The sequence below is a fragment of the Geotrypetes seraphini genome, chromosome 3, assembly GCF_902459505.1.
Source record: "Geotrypetes seraphini chromosome 3, aGeoSer1.1, whole genome shotgun sequence".
Taxonomy (NCBI): domain Eukaryota; kingdom Metazoa; phylum Chordata; class Amphibia; order Gymnophiona; family Dermophiidae; genus Geotrypetes; species Geotrypetes seraphini.
This window is the reverse complement of record NC_047086.1, coordinates 121,900,602-121,917,858: the sequence shown is the minus strand read 5'-3', so window position 1 is coordinate 121,917,858 and position 17,257 is coordinate 121,900,602. Positions and strand designations below refer to the sequence as shown.

General features: G+C 50.1%; 6 non-coding genes across 6 annotated transcripts; all 6 read left to right on the top strand.

Annotated features, from left to right (window-relative positions):
* Positions 1-7,837: 7,837 nt before the first annotated feature.
* On the top strand, positions 7,838-7,910 carry TRNAV-UAC. The gene has a single exon. It is a non-coding gene; the product is annotated as a tRNA-Val (tRNA).
* A 756-nt stretch (positions 7,911-8,666) lies between these two features.
* On the top strand, positions 8,667-8,739 carry TRNAL-UAA. The gene has a single exon. It is a non-coding gene; the product is annotated as a tRNA-Leu (tRNA).
* Positions 8,740-9,031: 292 nt separating this feature from the next.
* Positions 9,032-9,109, top strand: TRNAV-CAC. The gene has a single exon. It is a non-coding gene; the product is annotated as a tRNA-Val (tRNA).
* Positions 9,110-15,762: 6,653 nt separating this feature from the next.
* On the top strand, positions 15,763-15,835 carry TRNAV-AAC. The gene has a single exon. It is a non-coding gene; the product is annotated as a tRNA-Val (tRNA).
* A 756-nt stretch (positions 15,836-16,591) lies between these two features.
* On the top strand, positions 16,592-16,664 carry TRNAV-UAC. Its single transcript has one exon. It is a non-coding gene; the product is annotated as a tRNA-Val (tRNA).
* A 292-nt stretch (positions 16,665-16,956) lies between these two features.
* On the top strand, positions 16,957-17,029 carry TRNAV-CAC. The gene has a single exon. It is a non-coding gene; the product is annotated as a tRNA-Val (tRNA).
* Positions 17,030-17,257: the final 228 nt, after the last annotated feature.

The window sequence follows — 17,257 nt, the reverse complement described above, 5'->3', positions numbered from 1 at the left end:
CCCATTTCCCTGCAGCGTCTTCTCCCCACTCTTTCTTCCCCATTTTCCTGCAGCATCTTCTCCCCATTCTCTGTTCCTCATTTCCCTTCAGCATCTTCTCCCCACTCTCTGTTCCCCATTTCCATTCAGCATCTTCTTCCCACTGTCTTCTCCATGTGCTTTCAGCGTCCTTCTCCCCCCTCTGTCTTCCCCATGTACTTTCAGCATCTTTCTCCCCCCTCTGTTTTACCCTGTTTTCCTCTCCACCCCACCTTTTCTTCCTTTCTCCCTCCCTCCCCTTACCTTCGTGGCGCTTTCTACCCCCCCCCACGCCCAGACAATAGGCCCGGTCCAACAAACCTCCTTGCCCTATGGCCGGCAATGTCTAAACTGCCTTCTTACAGCAGCTGGAGCATTGTAGTTGCATATGGCTGCCGTAAAGGTCGTCTCTGATGCAACTTCCGGTTGCATCAGAGATGACCTTTATGGCAGAAACACGCAGCTTCAACGCTCTAGCTCAGGGGTGCCCACACTTTTTGGGCTTGCGAGCTACTTTTAAAATGACCAAGTCAAAATGATCTATCAACAATAAAAATTTTTTTAAAACACAAAGCATACTGTACGCTGAGAAAATGTTAATTATCATTCCTATTATGGAGTTTTTTCAAAGAGGTCAAGGCAGATGACTCTTTGCACTGTCACCTCAATAACAACCATACAAAAATAGACAAATACCCCCCTCCCTTTTTACTAAAGCACAATAGCAGTTTTTAGCGCAGGGAGCTGCGCTGAATGCCCAGGGCTGCTCTCAACGCTCATAGGCTCCCTGCGCTAAAAACCGCTATTGTGGTTTAGTAAAAGGGGGGCCATAGTGCAAATATAGACAGCAGATATAAATTCAGACACATTTTGATCACTAAATTTAAAATAAAATCATTTTTTCTACCTTGTTGTCTGGTGATTTCATGAGTCTCTGGTTGCACTTTCTTCTTCTGACTGTGCATCCAATCTTTCTTCCCTTTTTTCAGCCTGTATGCTTCCTCTCCTCCAGACCTCATTCCCTTCCCCAACTTTTTCTTCCTCTCTCCCTGCCCTTTCTTTCTCCCTGCCTCCCTTTCTTTTTTTCTCTCTTCATGCCCCCTTTCTTTTTCTCTTTCCTTTCTTTCCTTCTGTCTCCCTGCCTGCCCCCTTTCTTTCTTTCTCCCTGCCCTCCCCCAAGCCATTGCCGCCGCCATCGGGGAACAGCCCACCAAGTCACCGCCATCGGGTAACATGCCCCAAAGCCGCTGCCACCCCAAGCTCTCCTTTCCTGCGTCTTCCCTGCGTCGGGCCGACCAGCATTCCTCTCCCCGACGTCAATTCTGCCATCGGAGAGGAAGTTTAGCCTAGCTAGGCAGCGATTGGCTGGCCCGAACTTCCTCTCCGACAGCAGAATTGACGTTGGGGAGAGGCAGGCTGATCGGCCCGGTAGTATTTTCCAGACCTGGCCGGCTGTGCACCCCCACTAAGGCTGCACCCGGGGTGGACCGCCCCCCCCCCTCCACCCCCCCTTGGTATGCCACAGCTGAATACATTTCATGAACAGCTTTCGGGATCTGTAACTCTCTCAGGTCAGAACACAGAGTGTAAATATTCAGAAATGAATGTCTTAGCCTCCTTTAGAAAAGTGCAGAATATAAACATATTAGGGCTGCATTTTGATTAAAATTTTAATTATGATTAAACCCCTCCTTTTACAAAGGCACAGTAGTGGCTGCCTTGTGGCAAACGCTCTGATGCCCATTGAATCCCTATCAGCATCGGCAATAATCGCCTTTGTGGAAGGGGGTCAAAGGTATGTTATTTGTTTCCCCACCCCCACCCCCTGCAGGATGTGGACATGTCACTTAACACTCCATTACAGTGGGAGAAAACGCCCCCAAACATACCTTTAATTGCATTATAAATGCAGCTTCCTTGTTTGTATTGAATGGATAGGAGAATTCAGTTATGATATCTATACTATTAATCTCTTGTATTCTATGGGGCTCATAATCAAAACAAAAAAAATGTCTAAAAAGTGGCCTAAATCAGTACTTGGACGATCAAAAACCAGATCGTCCAAGTACTGATAATCAAAGCTGGTTTTAGGCATTTCTAAAATCAGCTTAGGCCTTTTCCTTGCCTCTAAACGCATAGAGCGAAAAGAGGCGTTTTTAGAGGAGGGGAAAAGGCGGGAGGTAGGCCAACCTACACTTAGTCATACAGCAGGTATAACCAAAAGTTTAAACAGGTTGTCTAGTCGGCACTTATACGTTTTGACTTAGACCAAGCCAAGACAGGTATAAGTGCTGATAAAGGGGCTGCTGAGCTGCCCATCCCCCACCACAATGATTGCGGCAGGAGAGGTGGCTCATCTCCCCTGCTGCAATGGCGATCGCACACCCCCACGAACCGCGGCACTTCGGGGTGAAGATCGCGGTAGGGGAGATGATCCTCACTCCGAAGTGCTGTGGTTCAGAGGAGTGTGGGATGCCATCACGGCAGGAGAGATTCCCAATCTCTTCTGGCATGATCTACCCCCCTGAACCTATATGGACAGGAGGGAGCCCAAACCCACCTGCCCCAACGCAGCCCCCCCCCCCCCCGATCGGTTTGGGCAGGAGGGAGCCAACCCCTCCTGCCCCAGCGAAACCCCCCCCCCGATTGGATTGGGAAGGAGGGAGCCCAACCCCTCCTGCCCCACCGAAACCCCTCCTCGGATCGGATCTGGCAGGATGGAGCCCAACCCCTTCTGCCCGGTGAAAACCCCTCCCCCCCGATTGGATCAGGCAAGAGGGAGCCTAACCCCTCCTGCCCCTGCGACCCCCCTATCCCCCCACTAAGATATGGGCAGGAGGGATCCCAGGCCCTCTTGCCCACGATGCACCCCCCCGACTGCCCCCGAACCCCCGATTGCCCCCCCCCGAGCCACCAACTGATGACCCCATGACACCCTCCACTCCCGATACCCCTCTTACCTAAAAGAAGTTGGCCGGATGGATGGGTCCCAAGCCCGTCCGTCCGGCAGGCCCGCAATCTGCTGAATGGTGGGCCTTAGAGCCTGATTGGGCCAGGAGCCAAAGGCCCAACCACAGGAGGGGCCTTAGGCGCCTGGCCCAATCAGGCCCTAAGGCCTGCCATTCGGCGGATGGCGGGCCTGCTGGGCGGACGGGCTTGGGACCCTTCCATCCAGCCAACTTCTTTTAGATAAGGGGGGCTGTCAGGTGAGGGTGGTGTCATGGGGTCGGCGGGGGGTGTCGTGGGGTCAGCGGTTAGGGGGGTTCAGGGGCTGATTGGAGGTTTGGGGGAGCAGTCATGGGGGGTGCGTCATGGGCAGGAGGGACTGGGGTTGGGCTCTCTCCTGCCCGATCCAATCGGAGGCGTGGGGGTCGCCTGGAAAGGAGGGGTTGGGTTCTCTCCTGCCTGGATTGGTTCGGAGGGGGGATGGATCGCGACAGGATAGATTGGCTATCTCTCCTGCCATGATAGCGATCACCCCTCTACCTGAACTGCCACAAACCACTGCAGGAGAGATTGGACATCTCTCCTGCCACGGGTTGTGGCAGTTCCGAGGTGGACCAATCGCCATTGCGACAGGGGAGATTAGCATCTCTCCTGGTGCGATCATTAGTGGGGTAGTGGATTCTGTAACCGGTGTTGCTTTTAGGTGAAGGACTGGCCCCTCCTTCGCCTAAGAGGTCTGTTTTTGGGCGTTTGGGACTTAGGCTGTTTTTTGGTTGATAATGTGTTGTAAGTGTAGACGTAGTTGTGGTCTGGGCATTTAAACAGCTGAACGTAGAGGTAGGTCATTCTAAAAAAAACCCTCATTTTGGATGTTTTTGAGAATGGACATTTTCCCTGCTTCTGCTTTCAACGTTTAGGACTTAGGCCAAAAGAGGACTTAGATGTTGTTTTTTTTATTATGCCCCTCAATATATTTATCCAGCTAATTTCAGTTGCTCTGACTTATCTGCATAGCTTTCAGCTGAATATTGGCCCTAATATTCTCAAACAGTAGCAAAATAAAACTGGTTCAATTGAATGCTACTAAATTGAATAAATGATATAAAAACAGTACTGCCTAAAAACAGGCAGAATGCCTCAAAGTTTTTATAGTTTCTTAAATATAAGATTAGTAAAGCAAATGGATCATGGGTATATTTAACCATCACACAAAGCTATATTCTCATTTGTTGAGGAATGCTGACATCTTGTGGCTGCTGAAAAATTTCTCAATCTCGTTTTCTGGATCTTTTACAAAGCTGCAGTAAAGGGGACGGGTCTTGATAAAGTGTTTTTTCCGTGTGGTTACAATCAAAGCAATTTACATATTTTGACTTACCAAGAATTGCAGGGGGAATTGAACTCACAACCACTTATATACTTGAGACTTTGCGATACCAAATGTTTGTTGCAGTCGTGAAAAGTAAAGCAGCTTTCCATCTGCTAACACATCATCCAATGTGCGTATACCCGCCTGCAGCCAGTGCTTCCAGAGGATCTTAGACTCGCCAATTTGAATCTTGGAGTTCAACCACAAGGACTGACAAGTGGATAAATGAATCAGAATAGGTATTAAGTTATTGATAAATTTCAATGTCTGCCATGTAGTGAATAAAATTCTATTGTCCTTATAAATCCTAGGTAATTTGATATTTAAAATATGACACAATCACAATAGGGACAGGAGCTGCCATTCTAATATTAACCAATCCGGAAGATGTTCCATGAGCTCAGGAAGGATCCAATACATACCCTGACCAATGTTCCCTCTAAGGATTGATGAGGTGTGTGCAAAAAAAAATATGCATGAGCGACAAGTTACATACTCCACAAATTTATGAGCAGGCGCAGAAGATGAGTGCCCATGAGATTGTGGGAGGGTTAAATACTCAAAACTTATAAGAATAACAATTTACTTAAAGTTTTTGCTTCGCCAGCTTTATGGTATCTTTACATACAGTGGCGTACCTAGCATATGTAACACCCGGGGCCCATCATTTTTTGGCACCCCCCCATCTGTACGAAAAACATGATTTTTAGTAGCAAGCCACACGTCACAAATGAGTACCTAGGAAAAGGCAGCATCTTACATATTGCAGTGAGCAGTACATCAATACACCCATTGTAAAACTAAACAAGCCAGATCAGCACAGATCAATCCTACACCATCAATCCTAACAGAAAACATTGTCTTTTGAACACACAGAACACAGAAAACACCTTCGCCTAGTATGGAATATGTCATCACAAACTAACCCCTCCCCCTTTTACAAAACTTTAGTGTGGATTTTAGCCACGGTGGTAACAGCTCTGACGCTCATAGAATTCTGAGCATCAGAGCTGCTACTACCACGGCTGGCGCTAAAAAACGCTCCACAGTTTTGTAAAAGTGTGTGTGGAGGGGTGGGGCAGGGATAAAATAGAAATACACAGACATATGTCTCCTAAAGCAATAAATAAATAGAAACTTTTTGTTCTACCTTTTTCTTCTCTGGTTTCAGCTTTCCTCATCTTCTTGTTACTGTCTTCCTTCCATCCACTGTCTGCCATCTCTGTGCCCCTCCCTATATGGCATCTTCTCTCCTTCTATGCCCCTTCCAGAAACTGTATGCCTCCCCCCTTCCATCTCTCCTCTAGACATGCCCCCCCTTTGGTCTGGCATCCATCATCTTCCCTCTGCCTGGAGGCAGAGAAAGAGGAGTGATGATGCCTCCTGTGTGGGCTTCTTCTGCTGTACTGCCTATTGTAATTTAAACTATACAGCGCTGCATATGCCTTTCAGTGCTATAGAAATCATAAATAGTAGCAGAGTCCCTCATGCTGCCTGGAAAAGCACTCTGTGCCTAGGTATCTGAAGTGCAAACTGCTCTTTAGGCTGAGGAGTTTCAAACCCCCACCATTGGGGAGGTGTGGTCTGACATGCCGCATCACTGATGACATCAGCACCATGCTTTGTGAAGAGTTCCCCGGGACTGCCCCTGTTGTCGGGTAGGAATGAAAAACCTGTGTTGCAATTGGTTGCCAGCAGTTTCCATCATGGCTGGTAGCTAATGTGAAAGGCAGACTCCTCGTTCCCGACATGAGGGGGGGAGGGGGAGGAGAGGTCTGAACTGCAGACTCTGCAGGACCCAAAGAGGGAAAGAAGCATCGAGTTTATTTTATTTTATTTATTTAATTATTTTTTTTCAGCATGTGGGGAGATTGTAGGGAGGAGGGGCAACCCCCTGCCCTGTACAAGCTGTCTCCTGCTGGAGGGAGAGGTCTGCAGGTCCCCCCGAGGGAAAGAAGCATGGGAGTTTCTTTCTCCTTAAATTCAGATTGGGCAGAGCCCTCGGGGCTACAAAAGATTATCGGAGGTTTTCCCAAAAACAAGCAGATAGGACTTACCTTTGGGGCTGGAGGGGGAACCCCGATCGGCTCCCTGCAAAGGCTGCCTGTACGCAGCAGCATGCAGTCTGGAGGGCGAAAACCCCGATCTGCTGCTTGCAGAGGCTGGCTTTACGTGGCAGCATGCAAGAACTCCGGTGGAGATTTCTCAGTCTGGAGGACGAAAACCCCGATCTGCTGCCTGCAGAGGCTGGCTTTACGCAGCAGCATGCAGTGACTCCTGGAGAGATCTCTTGGTCTGGTGAGACTCCTGTCGGCTGCCCTGCAGAGGCTGGCTGTACGCGGCAACATGCAGGGACTCCGGGAGATATTTCTCTACCGGGCCGAGTGCAGGCGGGGGGATTAGCTGAGCCAGGGCATCCTGGAGGCTCCTTGCCACTGTAGCTTGTGGATCCACCGCTGCTGCATTCCGATGAGGATGGCTGCTGGAGGAAGAATCTCGGGACTCACTTCTCTTCATGAAGTCTCTCAGTGCCCTCTTCCTTAGCTTGCGTGCACGTGGTGACATGTGCGCACAATGCAAGCAACACGGAAACCCCGAGCGCCGGATCCAATCAGTGGGCGCACAATTCATGAGAATCCAGTGTATTCATCCTTCTTCTGCATCCCAGTCGTTTCTTTAGATGATTCAGGCATCTTCAAGGTGATGAGTAGAAAAGTTGTAATGGAGAGCTGTAGAAAATTCGACTGATGGGAACGGGCGGAAACTAAAGACTGGGGATTAGGGGGAAGCAGGGGGAAACAGGTAGGGCTCGGGCTCAGTGGGGCCTGGCACTGCACGTACTCAGAGAAAAAAAAAAAATCTCTCTGAGCTTATCCGCAAATTGGGAGCTGTTGGGACAACACCCATATGTGGCTGACTCATCCTGCTTGTCATAGGAGAACATTCTTCTGTCTGAATCTCATGCGCACTTATATTGTGCCACTCTTTGGACTTTTCTAAGCTCGCTGACATCAAGAGTGACCACCTCAATGTTGCATGTGGCCACACTAGCATTCTGCTCACCCGCTTGCGTTAATGTTCATTTCTCTCATACACACTTCTGGTACTCTATTGGATCTGGCTAGCTCGTCTTTCCTTTTCCATCATACCTCGTCTTTCCTTTCTTTGCTGCAGGAAACCCATCTATAGCTACCTCAGTCTCTCTTTGATCGTGCGTCAGTTTGGAGGTCTTTCTTTGAGGCGCCAGCACCCAATAAAGTTCTTTTTTCTCCATGGGTTCTATTGCGGGGAAAGGAGTTTTCGAGGCTGGCTCTCGGCAGAGCCCGTAGAGAGATCCCATGATTTCCCTCTCTCTGGCATGTTGTTCTATATGAGGTACGCAAAAAAGACGCAGCTTACAAAAAGTCAAGGATGAAATGAAAGGTGTTCTTTCCATACCCTGGACCAATGATTTGGAAGCCCTGAGGAATGCTTTTGCAAGCGTTAAAAATCACCAGCAGCTCAGTTTCTGTAGTGTAGCGGTTATCACGTTTGCCTTACACACAAAAGGTCTCTGGTTTGAAACCAGACAGAAACAGGACGCTTGGGGCTTTGTGTTTTTTCTTTTTCCTCCTTGCATTTGAGGAGGTCAACCAATACTGTTCTGAGTGAGGCGTGATAGTTTACAGATCCCCTCTCCTTCTTCTTTGAAGCTATCTAATGTCTTGTCGCAAGTCTTATTCCTCCTGCGGGCTTCACCTTCTCTCTACCTGGGCCGATAACATTCTTCTGTCTGAATCTCATGCGCACTTATATTGTGCCGCTCTTTGGACTCTACTAAGCTCGCTGGCGTCAAGCGTGACCACCTCACTGTTGCATGTGGCCACACTAGCATTCTGCTCACCCGCTTGCGTTAATGTTCATTTCTCTCATGCACACTTCTGGTACTCTATTGGATCTGGCTAGCTGTGGAAGTGGTGGCATCATACCTCGTCTTTGCTTTCCTTGCTGCAGGAAACCCATCTATAGCTTCCTCATTCTCTCTTCGACAGTGCGTCAGTTTGGAGGTCTTTCTTTGAGGCGCCAGCACCCGATCTAGTTCCTTTTTCTCCATGGGTTCTATTGCGGGGAAAGGAGTTTTCGAGGCTGGCTCTCGGCAGAGCCCGTAGAGAGATCCCATGATTTCCCTCTCTCTGGCATGATGTTCTACATGAGGTACGCAAAAAAGACGCAGCTTACAAGAAGTCACGGATGAAATGAAAGGTGTTTTTGCCATACCCTGGACCAATGAGTTAGAAGCCGTGAGGAATGCTTTTGCACAGGTGTGCAAGTGTTAAAAATCACTGGCAGCTAGGTTTCTGTAGTGTAGCAGTTATCACGTTTTCCTTAAACGCAAAAGGTCCCTGGTTCGAAACTAGGCAGAAACAGCATTCTCCTTTTCTGACGAGAACATCAGCAACAACAGCACTGAATGAGACAAAAGATTCCGCCGGAAAGGAAGGCTTGGTATTATGCATTTCGTGGATGAGAGAATGGAGTGGCTAGTCTCTCTCTGCTAATATTTATGCAAATATCACACATTTCTTCTAAAGAGTCATGGAGGAAATGAAGGCTCCACTGTCTAGCTTTACAGCCTGCTTTATCCTCATGGCCATAAAACAACTGTCCCTACATTCTCATATCATATCTCAAGCATCAGAAATCCCAAAACAAGTTCGGGTTTCTGTAGTGTAGTGTAGTGGTTATCACGTTTGCCTCACACGCAAAAGGCCCCTGGTTTGAAACCAGGCAGAAACAGCGTTCTCCTTTTCTGGTGCAATGTAAAGGAAAAAAAGATCCTGGATGATGCCTGCATGATGCCAGAGCTCTGGCACGTGGTGTGTGCTATGGTTGTCAGCGAGCTAGACAGAGTGGGTGGGTAGCTTCTTTAATGATCATTTAGGCAAAGAACACATATCTTACAAAATCGGGGTGCAAATGGTGGCTCACTGCCTAGTTGAACAGCCTGCTTTGTTCTCCTTACCTTTAACATCTGCACGTGCTGTCCCATCTCACTCTTCAGTAGTCTAAAGTGGTGCAGCTAACAGGTTCTCCTAGGACAAGCAGGATGAGTCAGCCACATATGGGTGTTGTCCCAACACCTCCCAATTTGCGGATAAGCTCTCCAATAGCTCAGAGAGATTTTTTTTTTTTTTTTTTTTTTCTCTGAGCATGTGCAGTGCCCGGGCCCCACTGGGCATGCCCGAGCCCTACCCATTTCCCCCTAATCCCCAGTCTTTAGTTTCCGCCCGTTCCCATCGGTCGGATTTTTCTACAGCTCTCCATTACAACTTTTCTACTCAACCTGAAGATGCCTGAATCATCTAAAGAAACTACTGGGATGCAGGAGGAGGATGAACACACTGGATCCTCATGAATTGTGCGCCCACTGATTGGATCCGGCGCTCGAGGTTTCCGTGTGGCTTGCATTGTGCGCACATGTCACCACGTGCACGCAAGCTAAGGAAGAGGGCACTGAGAGACTTCATGAAGAGAAGTGAGGCCCGAGAATCTTCCTCCAGCAGCCATCCTCATCGGAGCATAGCAGCGGGGGATCCACAGACGAATCCGGTGAGGAGCCTCCAGGACGTCCTGGCTCAGTCAACCCCCCCGACTGCAACTTGCCCGGTCGAGAAATCTCTCCCGGAAGTCCTGCATGCTGTCGCTAGCCGTCGGCCCCTGCAGGAAGGCGATAGAAGTCTCACCAGACCGAGAGATCTCTCCAGGAGTTCCTGCATGTTGCTGCTGACAGCCAGCCTCCGCAGGGCATGAAAGAGAAGTGAGGCCCGAGAATCTTCCTCCAGCAGCCATCCTCATCAGAATGCAGCAGCGGGGGATCCACATGCTACAGTGGCAAGGAGCCTCCAGGATGCCCTGGCTCAGCTAATCCCCCCGCCTGCACTTGGCCCGGTAGAGAAATATCTCCCGGAGTCCCTGCATGTTGCCGCTTAGAACCAGCCTCTGCAGGGCAGCCGATAGGAGTCTCGCCAGACCGAGAGATCTCTCCAGGAATCCTTGCATGTTGCCACGCAGCCATCCTCTGCAGGGCAGCCGATAGGAGTCTTGCATGCTGCTGCGTAAATCCACAGCCTCTGCAAGCAACAGATCGGGGCTTTCACCCTCCAGACGGCATGCTGCCTCTTACAGCCGGCCTCTGAAGGGAGCCGATTGGGGTTCAAAGGTAAGTCCTATCTGCTTGTTTTTGGGAAAACCTCTGATAATCTGTTGCAGCCCCGAGGGCTCTGCCCCACCCTCCTCCCAATCTGAATTTAAGGAGAAAGAATCTCCCATGTTTCTTTCCCTTGGAGGGGACCTGCAGACCTCTCCCCCCAGTAGGAGACATGCTGCCCCAGAGTTCAGCTTATAAAGGACATGCTGAAAAAAAAAAAAAAAAAAACCAACTCGATGTTTCTTTCCCTCTTGGGGTCCTGCAGAGTCTACAATTCACACCTTTCCTACCCCTCCCCCCTCCCCCTCTCAGGTTGGGAACGAGGAGTCTGCCTTTCTCAGCAGGGTGCTGATATCTTCAGAGATGCATGTCAGACCATGCCTCTCCAAGGGTGGGGGTTTGAAACTCCTCAGTCTAAAAAGCTGTTTGCTCTTCATAAAACCTAGGCAGAGTGTTTTTCCAGCTAGCATGAGGGACTCTGTACTATTCATGATTTCTATAGCACTGAAAGGCATATGCAGCGCTGTACAGTTTAATATACAATAGGCAGTACAGCAGGAGAAGCCCACTCAAGAGGCATTATCACTCCTCTTTCTCTGCCTCCAGGCACAGTGGGAAACGCAGCCAGGAGCACTGGCACAGATGAAGGGGTGCATCCTGCCCCCTCTCTGCAGGCTCTCCCCCCTCTCAAGAAGGACAGAGAAGGGTGGTGGGGTACATGGAGCCACCCAACCAGTCAAGTGGAGCAGCACATGAACCTGCGAACCACCAGGGGTGGGACCAGCAGCCACAGTTAATCCTCCTGCTGACCCACTCCTCTCTCAGCGGGCTACACTCCCCACAATGCCCCCCTTTAGAGGGAGCCACGCACAACAACATGGCGCGGTTCAGCGGCAGGCCATGCACCCAAGCAACGGAGGAACAAGCTACACACCAGCCTCCAGCCACGCCCCGAGTCACCACCCACAAAAATAAATAAATATTTACTAAAAAAAAACAAAAAACAAACAAACGAGGACTCACCCCAAGTCCCTCCAGAAACTCACAGCCTTTCTCAAGATCCACGTGGGTGGACAACAAGTACCCAAGACAGAGTACTACAAGGCCTGAACTACCAGTACCAGTACTTCACGCAGGCAGTGGCGATTCCAGTCCACAAGAACCTCCTGGACTGCAGAGACAAGATTTGGCTGACTCCCTCCTCAGGGCAACCAACATCAAGGAGACTGGGATTGAAGTACCAGATCTTTCCAGCCCAGGGATTCGACAACCCGCAGCAGCCATACATGGACATTGCGGTAGCTTAAGAGAAACAGGGCAGCATGACCCCCCCCCCTCCAACCCCCGTCAGGGAAGGACCTGAAAAACCCTGGTTTCCACGGGGAAAAAGACCTTCGAGGGCGCAATGCTGAGCGCACGAATTGCTGCGCTCCAGTTCCAGATGCGGCTTTATCAGGAGGCCAGTGAGAGGAAATAAATAAATAAAATAAAATAGAGACTCCAGCTCACAACTGAGCCAGTCCACACTGGCAGCAGTCTGTGCCCCAGCGCTCGCAACAGTAACATAACTGCTACGCAAACAAGCACCGCCCGAGGGGCAGGGGCATCCAAGGGCAGCCCTCTCCCCAAGACAAAAACAGAACCTTGACCACCCTCCGGCCCAGCAGGATCAGATTGTCTGCGAAGGCTTGGCCCAGGATCACCATCGACCAGGGGGCTCTCAGCATCATCAAGCAGGGATTCCGAATTCGTCTCCACTCCCGCCCCCCCCAAGTGGGCGGGGCACCCTCCATCTGACGACCCAACTTTCCTGCAGCAAGGAGAGGACCTGCTTCGGCAGAATCAATAGATGCGGTGACGAACAGAGGAGATCACCAAGGGGTTTCTACTCCAGGAACCCCCGCGTCACCATGGACAAGGACAACGCTCGTCCCTGGATCTCTGTAAGCTCAACAGATACATACACAAGGTCCAGATGCACTCTCTGGGTACAGTCTTGGCCCTGTTACAGCCCGAGTATTGGCTAGTATCCCATGCACCCAGCCCACAGGAGGCATCGTCGCTTCTAAAGCCAAGACAGACGCCTCCAGTACAAGGTCCTGCCCCTTGGACTCTCAACGGCTCCAAGAGCGTTCACAAAGTGCGTGGCAGTGGCACATCCTCGCCTTCAAGGGGTGCGCGTCCTATCTTATCTCGACAGCTGGCAGCCCCGTTAACCACCATAACCCTCCTCCAAGAACTGGGGTTCCTCATCAACTACATGAAGCCCCACCTGATACCCATCCAGGGGATATCGTTCATCTGGGCAGTCATCGACACCACGCAGACCAAGGCCGTCCTACGGGACTACCAGATCGACGCCATGACATCCCTGGCCCAGTGCATCCCTGCCAGCAGCTCATCGTCAGCACGCTCCGGTCTTTGTTGTGCAGCACACCAGACTACTCATGTGATCCCTGAAAGGGCACCTCAGACATCACTGAGACCAGTGTACCCAACCTCTGACCACCCACCCACTGGAGCTCAGGGCCTTAGGGAATGCCCTCGAAACCTTCAAACAGGCAGGGCAGTCCTCACCCAAACAGAAAACCAGGTGGCCTCGCACCATATCAGCAAACAGGGAGGGACAGGGTCAACCTCGCTATGCAAGGAAGCTTGCCACATGTGGGAGTTCTCCAACTCCATTCAATGCACCATCCAGGCAACTTACCTCCTGTGGGAGCAGAACGACCTGGCAGAAAGACTCAGCCACCAGCTGGATCCCGATGAGTGGTGTCTCAACCCAGCGGCGATTAAGAAGATCTTCAGCACCTGGGGCACACCGAGCATCGACCTGTTTGCAACCGAACCGAACTCAAAATACTCGACCTTCTGCGCAAAGAGATCAACCCATCGCCATCTCAGCCCCGACGGTCTGTCTGTGAGTTGGAACACCCTAAGTCCTGCAGAAGATTCTTCAGGACAGAGCAACGGTGATCATGATTGCCCTGATCGGGCTCCTGCAACCATGGTTCCCGTTCTGGCAATGGATAGCGGTTCACCCACCTCTCCCCGCTCCAGATCAGTGCAGTTCTCATTACTCCCTCCACCACGACCTGCGTTCCTTAGCCCTGACCGCATGGATGATGAGAGGATGAACCTACCACAAGACGTGGAGCACACTCTTATGGCAGCCAGAAGACCTTCAACCAGAAAACGCTATGGGTTGAAAGGGAGAAGGTTCCGCTACCAGTGCACAGACACGCAGCGAGACCCCTACAACTGCCCCATACCGGACATCCTGCAGTACATACTGAGCTTATCTCAGGGGGACCTAAAACCCACTTCCATCAAGGTCCACCTAAGTGCAATCACGGCATACCACGCTGGCCTAGACAGCAAACCAGTGTCGAGGCATCCAGTAATCACAAAATTTCATGAAGGGACTGTCCAATCTGCACCCACCGGTCAGACCACCACCGCCCGGATGGGACCTCAACTTGGTGCCGCATCATCTCACCTCGACCCCTTCAAACCTTTGGGGGAGGCAGATCCCGTATTCCTGGCTGGGAAAACCCTGACCATCGTGTCTACCGACACACTCCCTCATGAGAACAGGGTGGTACCCAGTACCCACCCCCGATTCTTGCCGAAGGCGGCTTCAGCGGGCCTCCCGGCACTCTACATCTCCCCACAGGGAGGCACACTGCCACCTCAGCAACACCTCCTGGACTGTGTGCGGGCCCTGACTATGCAGCAGATTAGACAAGCCTCAATTGTTCGTCTCCTACGACCAAAACAGACCAGGACTTCCAGCCACCAAACGCAGGCGCGCGCGCTGGATATAAGAGTGCATCCCCTTCACCTATAGAAAAACGCACCATCAACCGCAGGTGGGAGCCAACGCCCACCAGCGCAGAACCATAGCCAACACAACGGCACATCTGCACCACACACCAATAGGGGACATCTGCGATGCAGCCACTTGGTCCTCCATGCACACCTTCACCAAGCACAGGTTCCCTCCCAGGAGGGACAGCAACCACTAGCACAGCCTTGACAAACACTGATCAAGTAGGGTGTTATAAATATCGACAAACACTGTTCAAGTAGGGTGTTATAGATATTGATTAAGTAGGTCTTCCAGCACTCCTTCTAGATTGAATGTGGAATAGGCAAGTATGAATTCTCACATGCAAGTACGATTTGTCACTGTTGACCAGTTGGTTTCTCACTGTTCATTGATTGTCATTGACCAATTTCACTGTTCTGTGAGTTAAGTAGGTCTTCCAGCAATCCTGTCTAGTCTGAAGGTGGAATAGGCAAGTATGAATTCTCATATGCAAGTACGAATTGTCACTATTGACCAGTTATGAATTGTCACCGTTGACCAGTTGGTTTTCTCACTGTTCATTCATTGTCATTGACCAGTTTTCGCCGTTCTGTGAGTTAAGTAGGTCTTCCAGCACTCCTGTCTAGTCTGAATGTGGAATAGGCAAGTATGAATTCTCATATGCAAGTACGAATTGTCACTGTTGACCAGTTAAGAATTGTTACTGTTGACCAGTTGGTTTTCTCACTGTTCATTGATTGTCATTGACTAGTTTCGCTGTTCTGTGAGTTAAGTAGGTCTTCCAGCACTCCTGTCTAGACTGAATGTGGAATAGGCAAGTATGAATTCTCACATGCAAGTACGAATTGTCACTTTGGACCAGTTGGTTTCTCACTGTTCATTGATTGTCATTGACCAGTTCACTGTTCTGTGAGTATTATTGCTCAGTTAACACAGCACTTTATCTAAAACCTTGTTTCCACAACCTTACCTGCTTTGCCTGATTACCCTGCCCGGCTCGGCCTCCACAAAGCGCTAAGGCGCAGGTCCAGTCGGTACATCCCTCGGCTAGGGAGTCACCCATATGTGGCTGACTCATCCTGCTTGTCCTAGGAGAAAGTGTAGTTACTTACCTGTAACGTAGGTTCTCCGTGGACAGCAGGATAGTCAGCCACACAACCCACCCGCCTCCCCATACGGCCGACCCGGCCACAGCTAGGAACATCCTGGGGATTAGGGGGAAATGGGTAGGGCTCGGGCATGCCCAGTGGGGCCCGGGCACTGCACATGCTCAGAGAAAAAAAAAAAAAAAAATCTCTCTGAGCTATTGGAGAGCTTATCCGCAAATTGGGAGGTCTTGGGACAACACCCATATGTGGCTGACTATCCTGCTGTCCACGGAGAACCTATGTTACAGGTAAGTAACTACACTTTTCTGTAGTGTAGTGGTTATCACGTTTGCCTAACACGCAAAAGGTCCCTGGTTCGAAACCAGGCAGAAACAGGATGCTTGGGGCTTTGTGTTTTTTCTTTATCCTCCTTGCATTTGTGGAGGTCAACCAATACTGCTCTGAGTGAGGCGTGATAGTTTACAGATCCCCTTTCCTTCTTCTTTGAAGCTATCTAATGTCTTGTCGCAAGTCTTATTCCTCCTGCGGGCTTCAACTTCTCTCTACCTGGGTCGATAACATTCTTCTGTCTGAATCTCATGCGCACTTATATTGTGCCGCTCTTTGGACTCTACTAAGCTCGCTGGCGTCAAGCGTGACCACCTCACTGATGCATGTGGCCACACTAGCATTCTGCTCACCCGCTTGCGTTAATGTTCATTTCTCTCATGCACACTTCTGGTACTCTATTGGATCTGGCTAGCTGTGGAAGTGGTGGCATCATACCTCGTCTTTGCTTTCCTTGCTGCAGGAAACCCATCTATAGCTACCTCATTCTCTCTTTGACCATGCGTCAGTTTGGAGGACTTTCTTTGAGGCGCCAGCACCCGATCTAGTTCCTTTTTCTCCATGGGTTCTATTGCGGGGAAAGGAGTTTTCGAGGCTGGCTCTCGGCAGAGCCCGTAGAGAGATCCCATGATTTCCCTCTCTCTGGCATGATGTTCTACATGAGGTACGCAAAAAAGACGCAGCTTACAAGAAGTCACGGATGAAATGAAAGGTGTTTTTGCCATACCCTGGACCAATGAGTTAGAAGCCGTGAGGAATGCTTTTGCACAGGTGTGCAAGTGTTAAAAATCACTGGCAGCTAGGTTTCTGTAGTGTAGCGGTTATCACGTTTGCCTTACACGCAAAAGGTCCCTGGTTCGAAACCAGGCAGAAACAGCGTTCTCCTTTTCTGACGAGAACATCAGCAACAACAGCACTGAATGAGACAAAAGATTCTGCCGGAAAGGAAGGCTTGGTATTATGCATTTCGTGGATGAGAGAATGGAGTGGCTAGTCTCTCTCTGCTAATATTTATGCAAATATCACACATTTCTTCTAAAGAGTCATGGAGGAAATGAAGGCTCCACTGCCTAGCTTTACAGCCTGCTTTATCCTCATGGCCATAAAACAACTGTCCCTACATTCTCATATCATATCTCAAGCATCAGAAATCCCAAAACAAGTTTGGGTTTCTGTAGTGTAGTGGTTATCACGTTTGCCTCACACGCAAAAGGCCCCTGGTTCGAAACCAGGCAGAAACAGCGTTCTCCTTTTCTGGTGCAATGTAAAGGAAAAAAAGACCCTCCCCAATCGAACGAACGTTATCCTGGATGATGCCAGAGCTCTGGCACGTGGTGTGTGCTATGGTTGTCAGCGAGCTAGACAGAGTGGGTGGGTAGCTTCTTTTAGTGATCATTTAGGCAAAGAACACATATCTTACAAAATCGGGGTGCAAATGGTGGCTCACTGCCTAGTTGAACAGCCTGCTT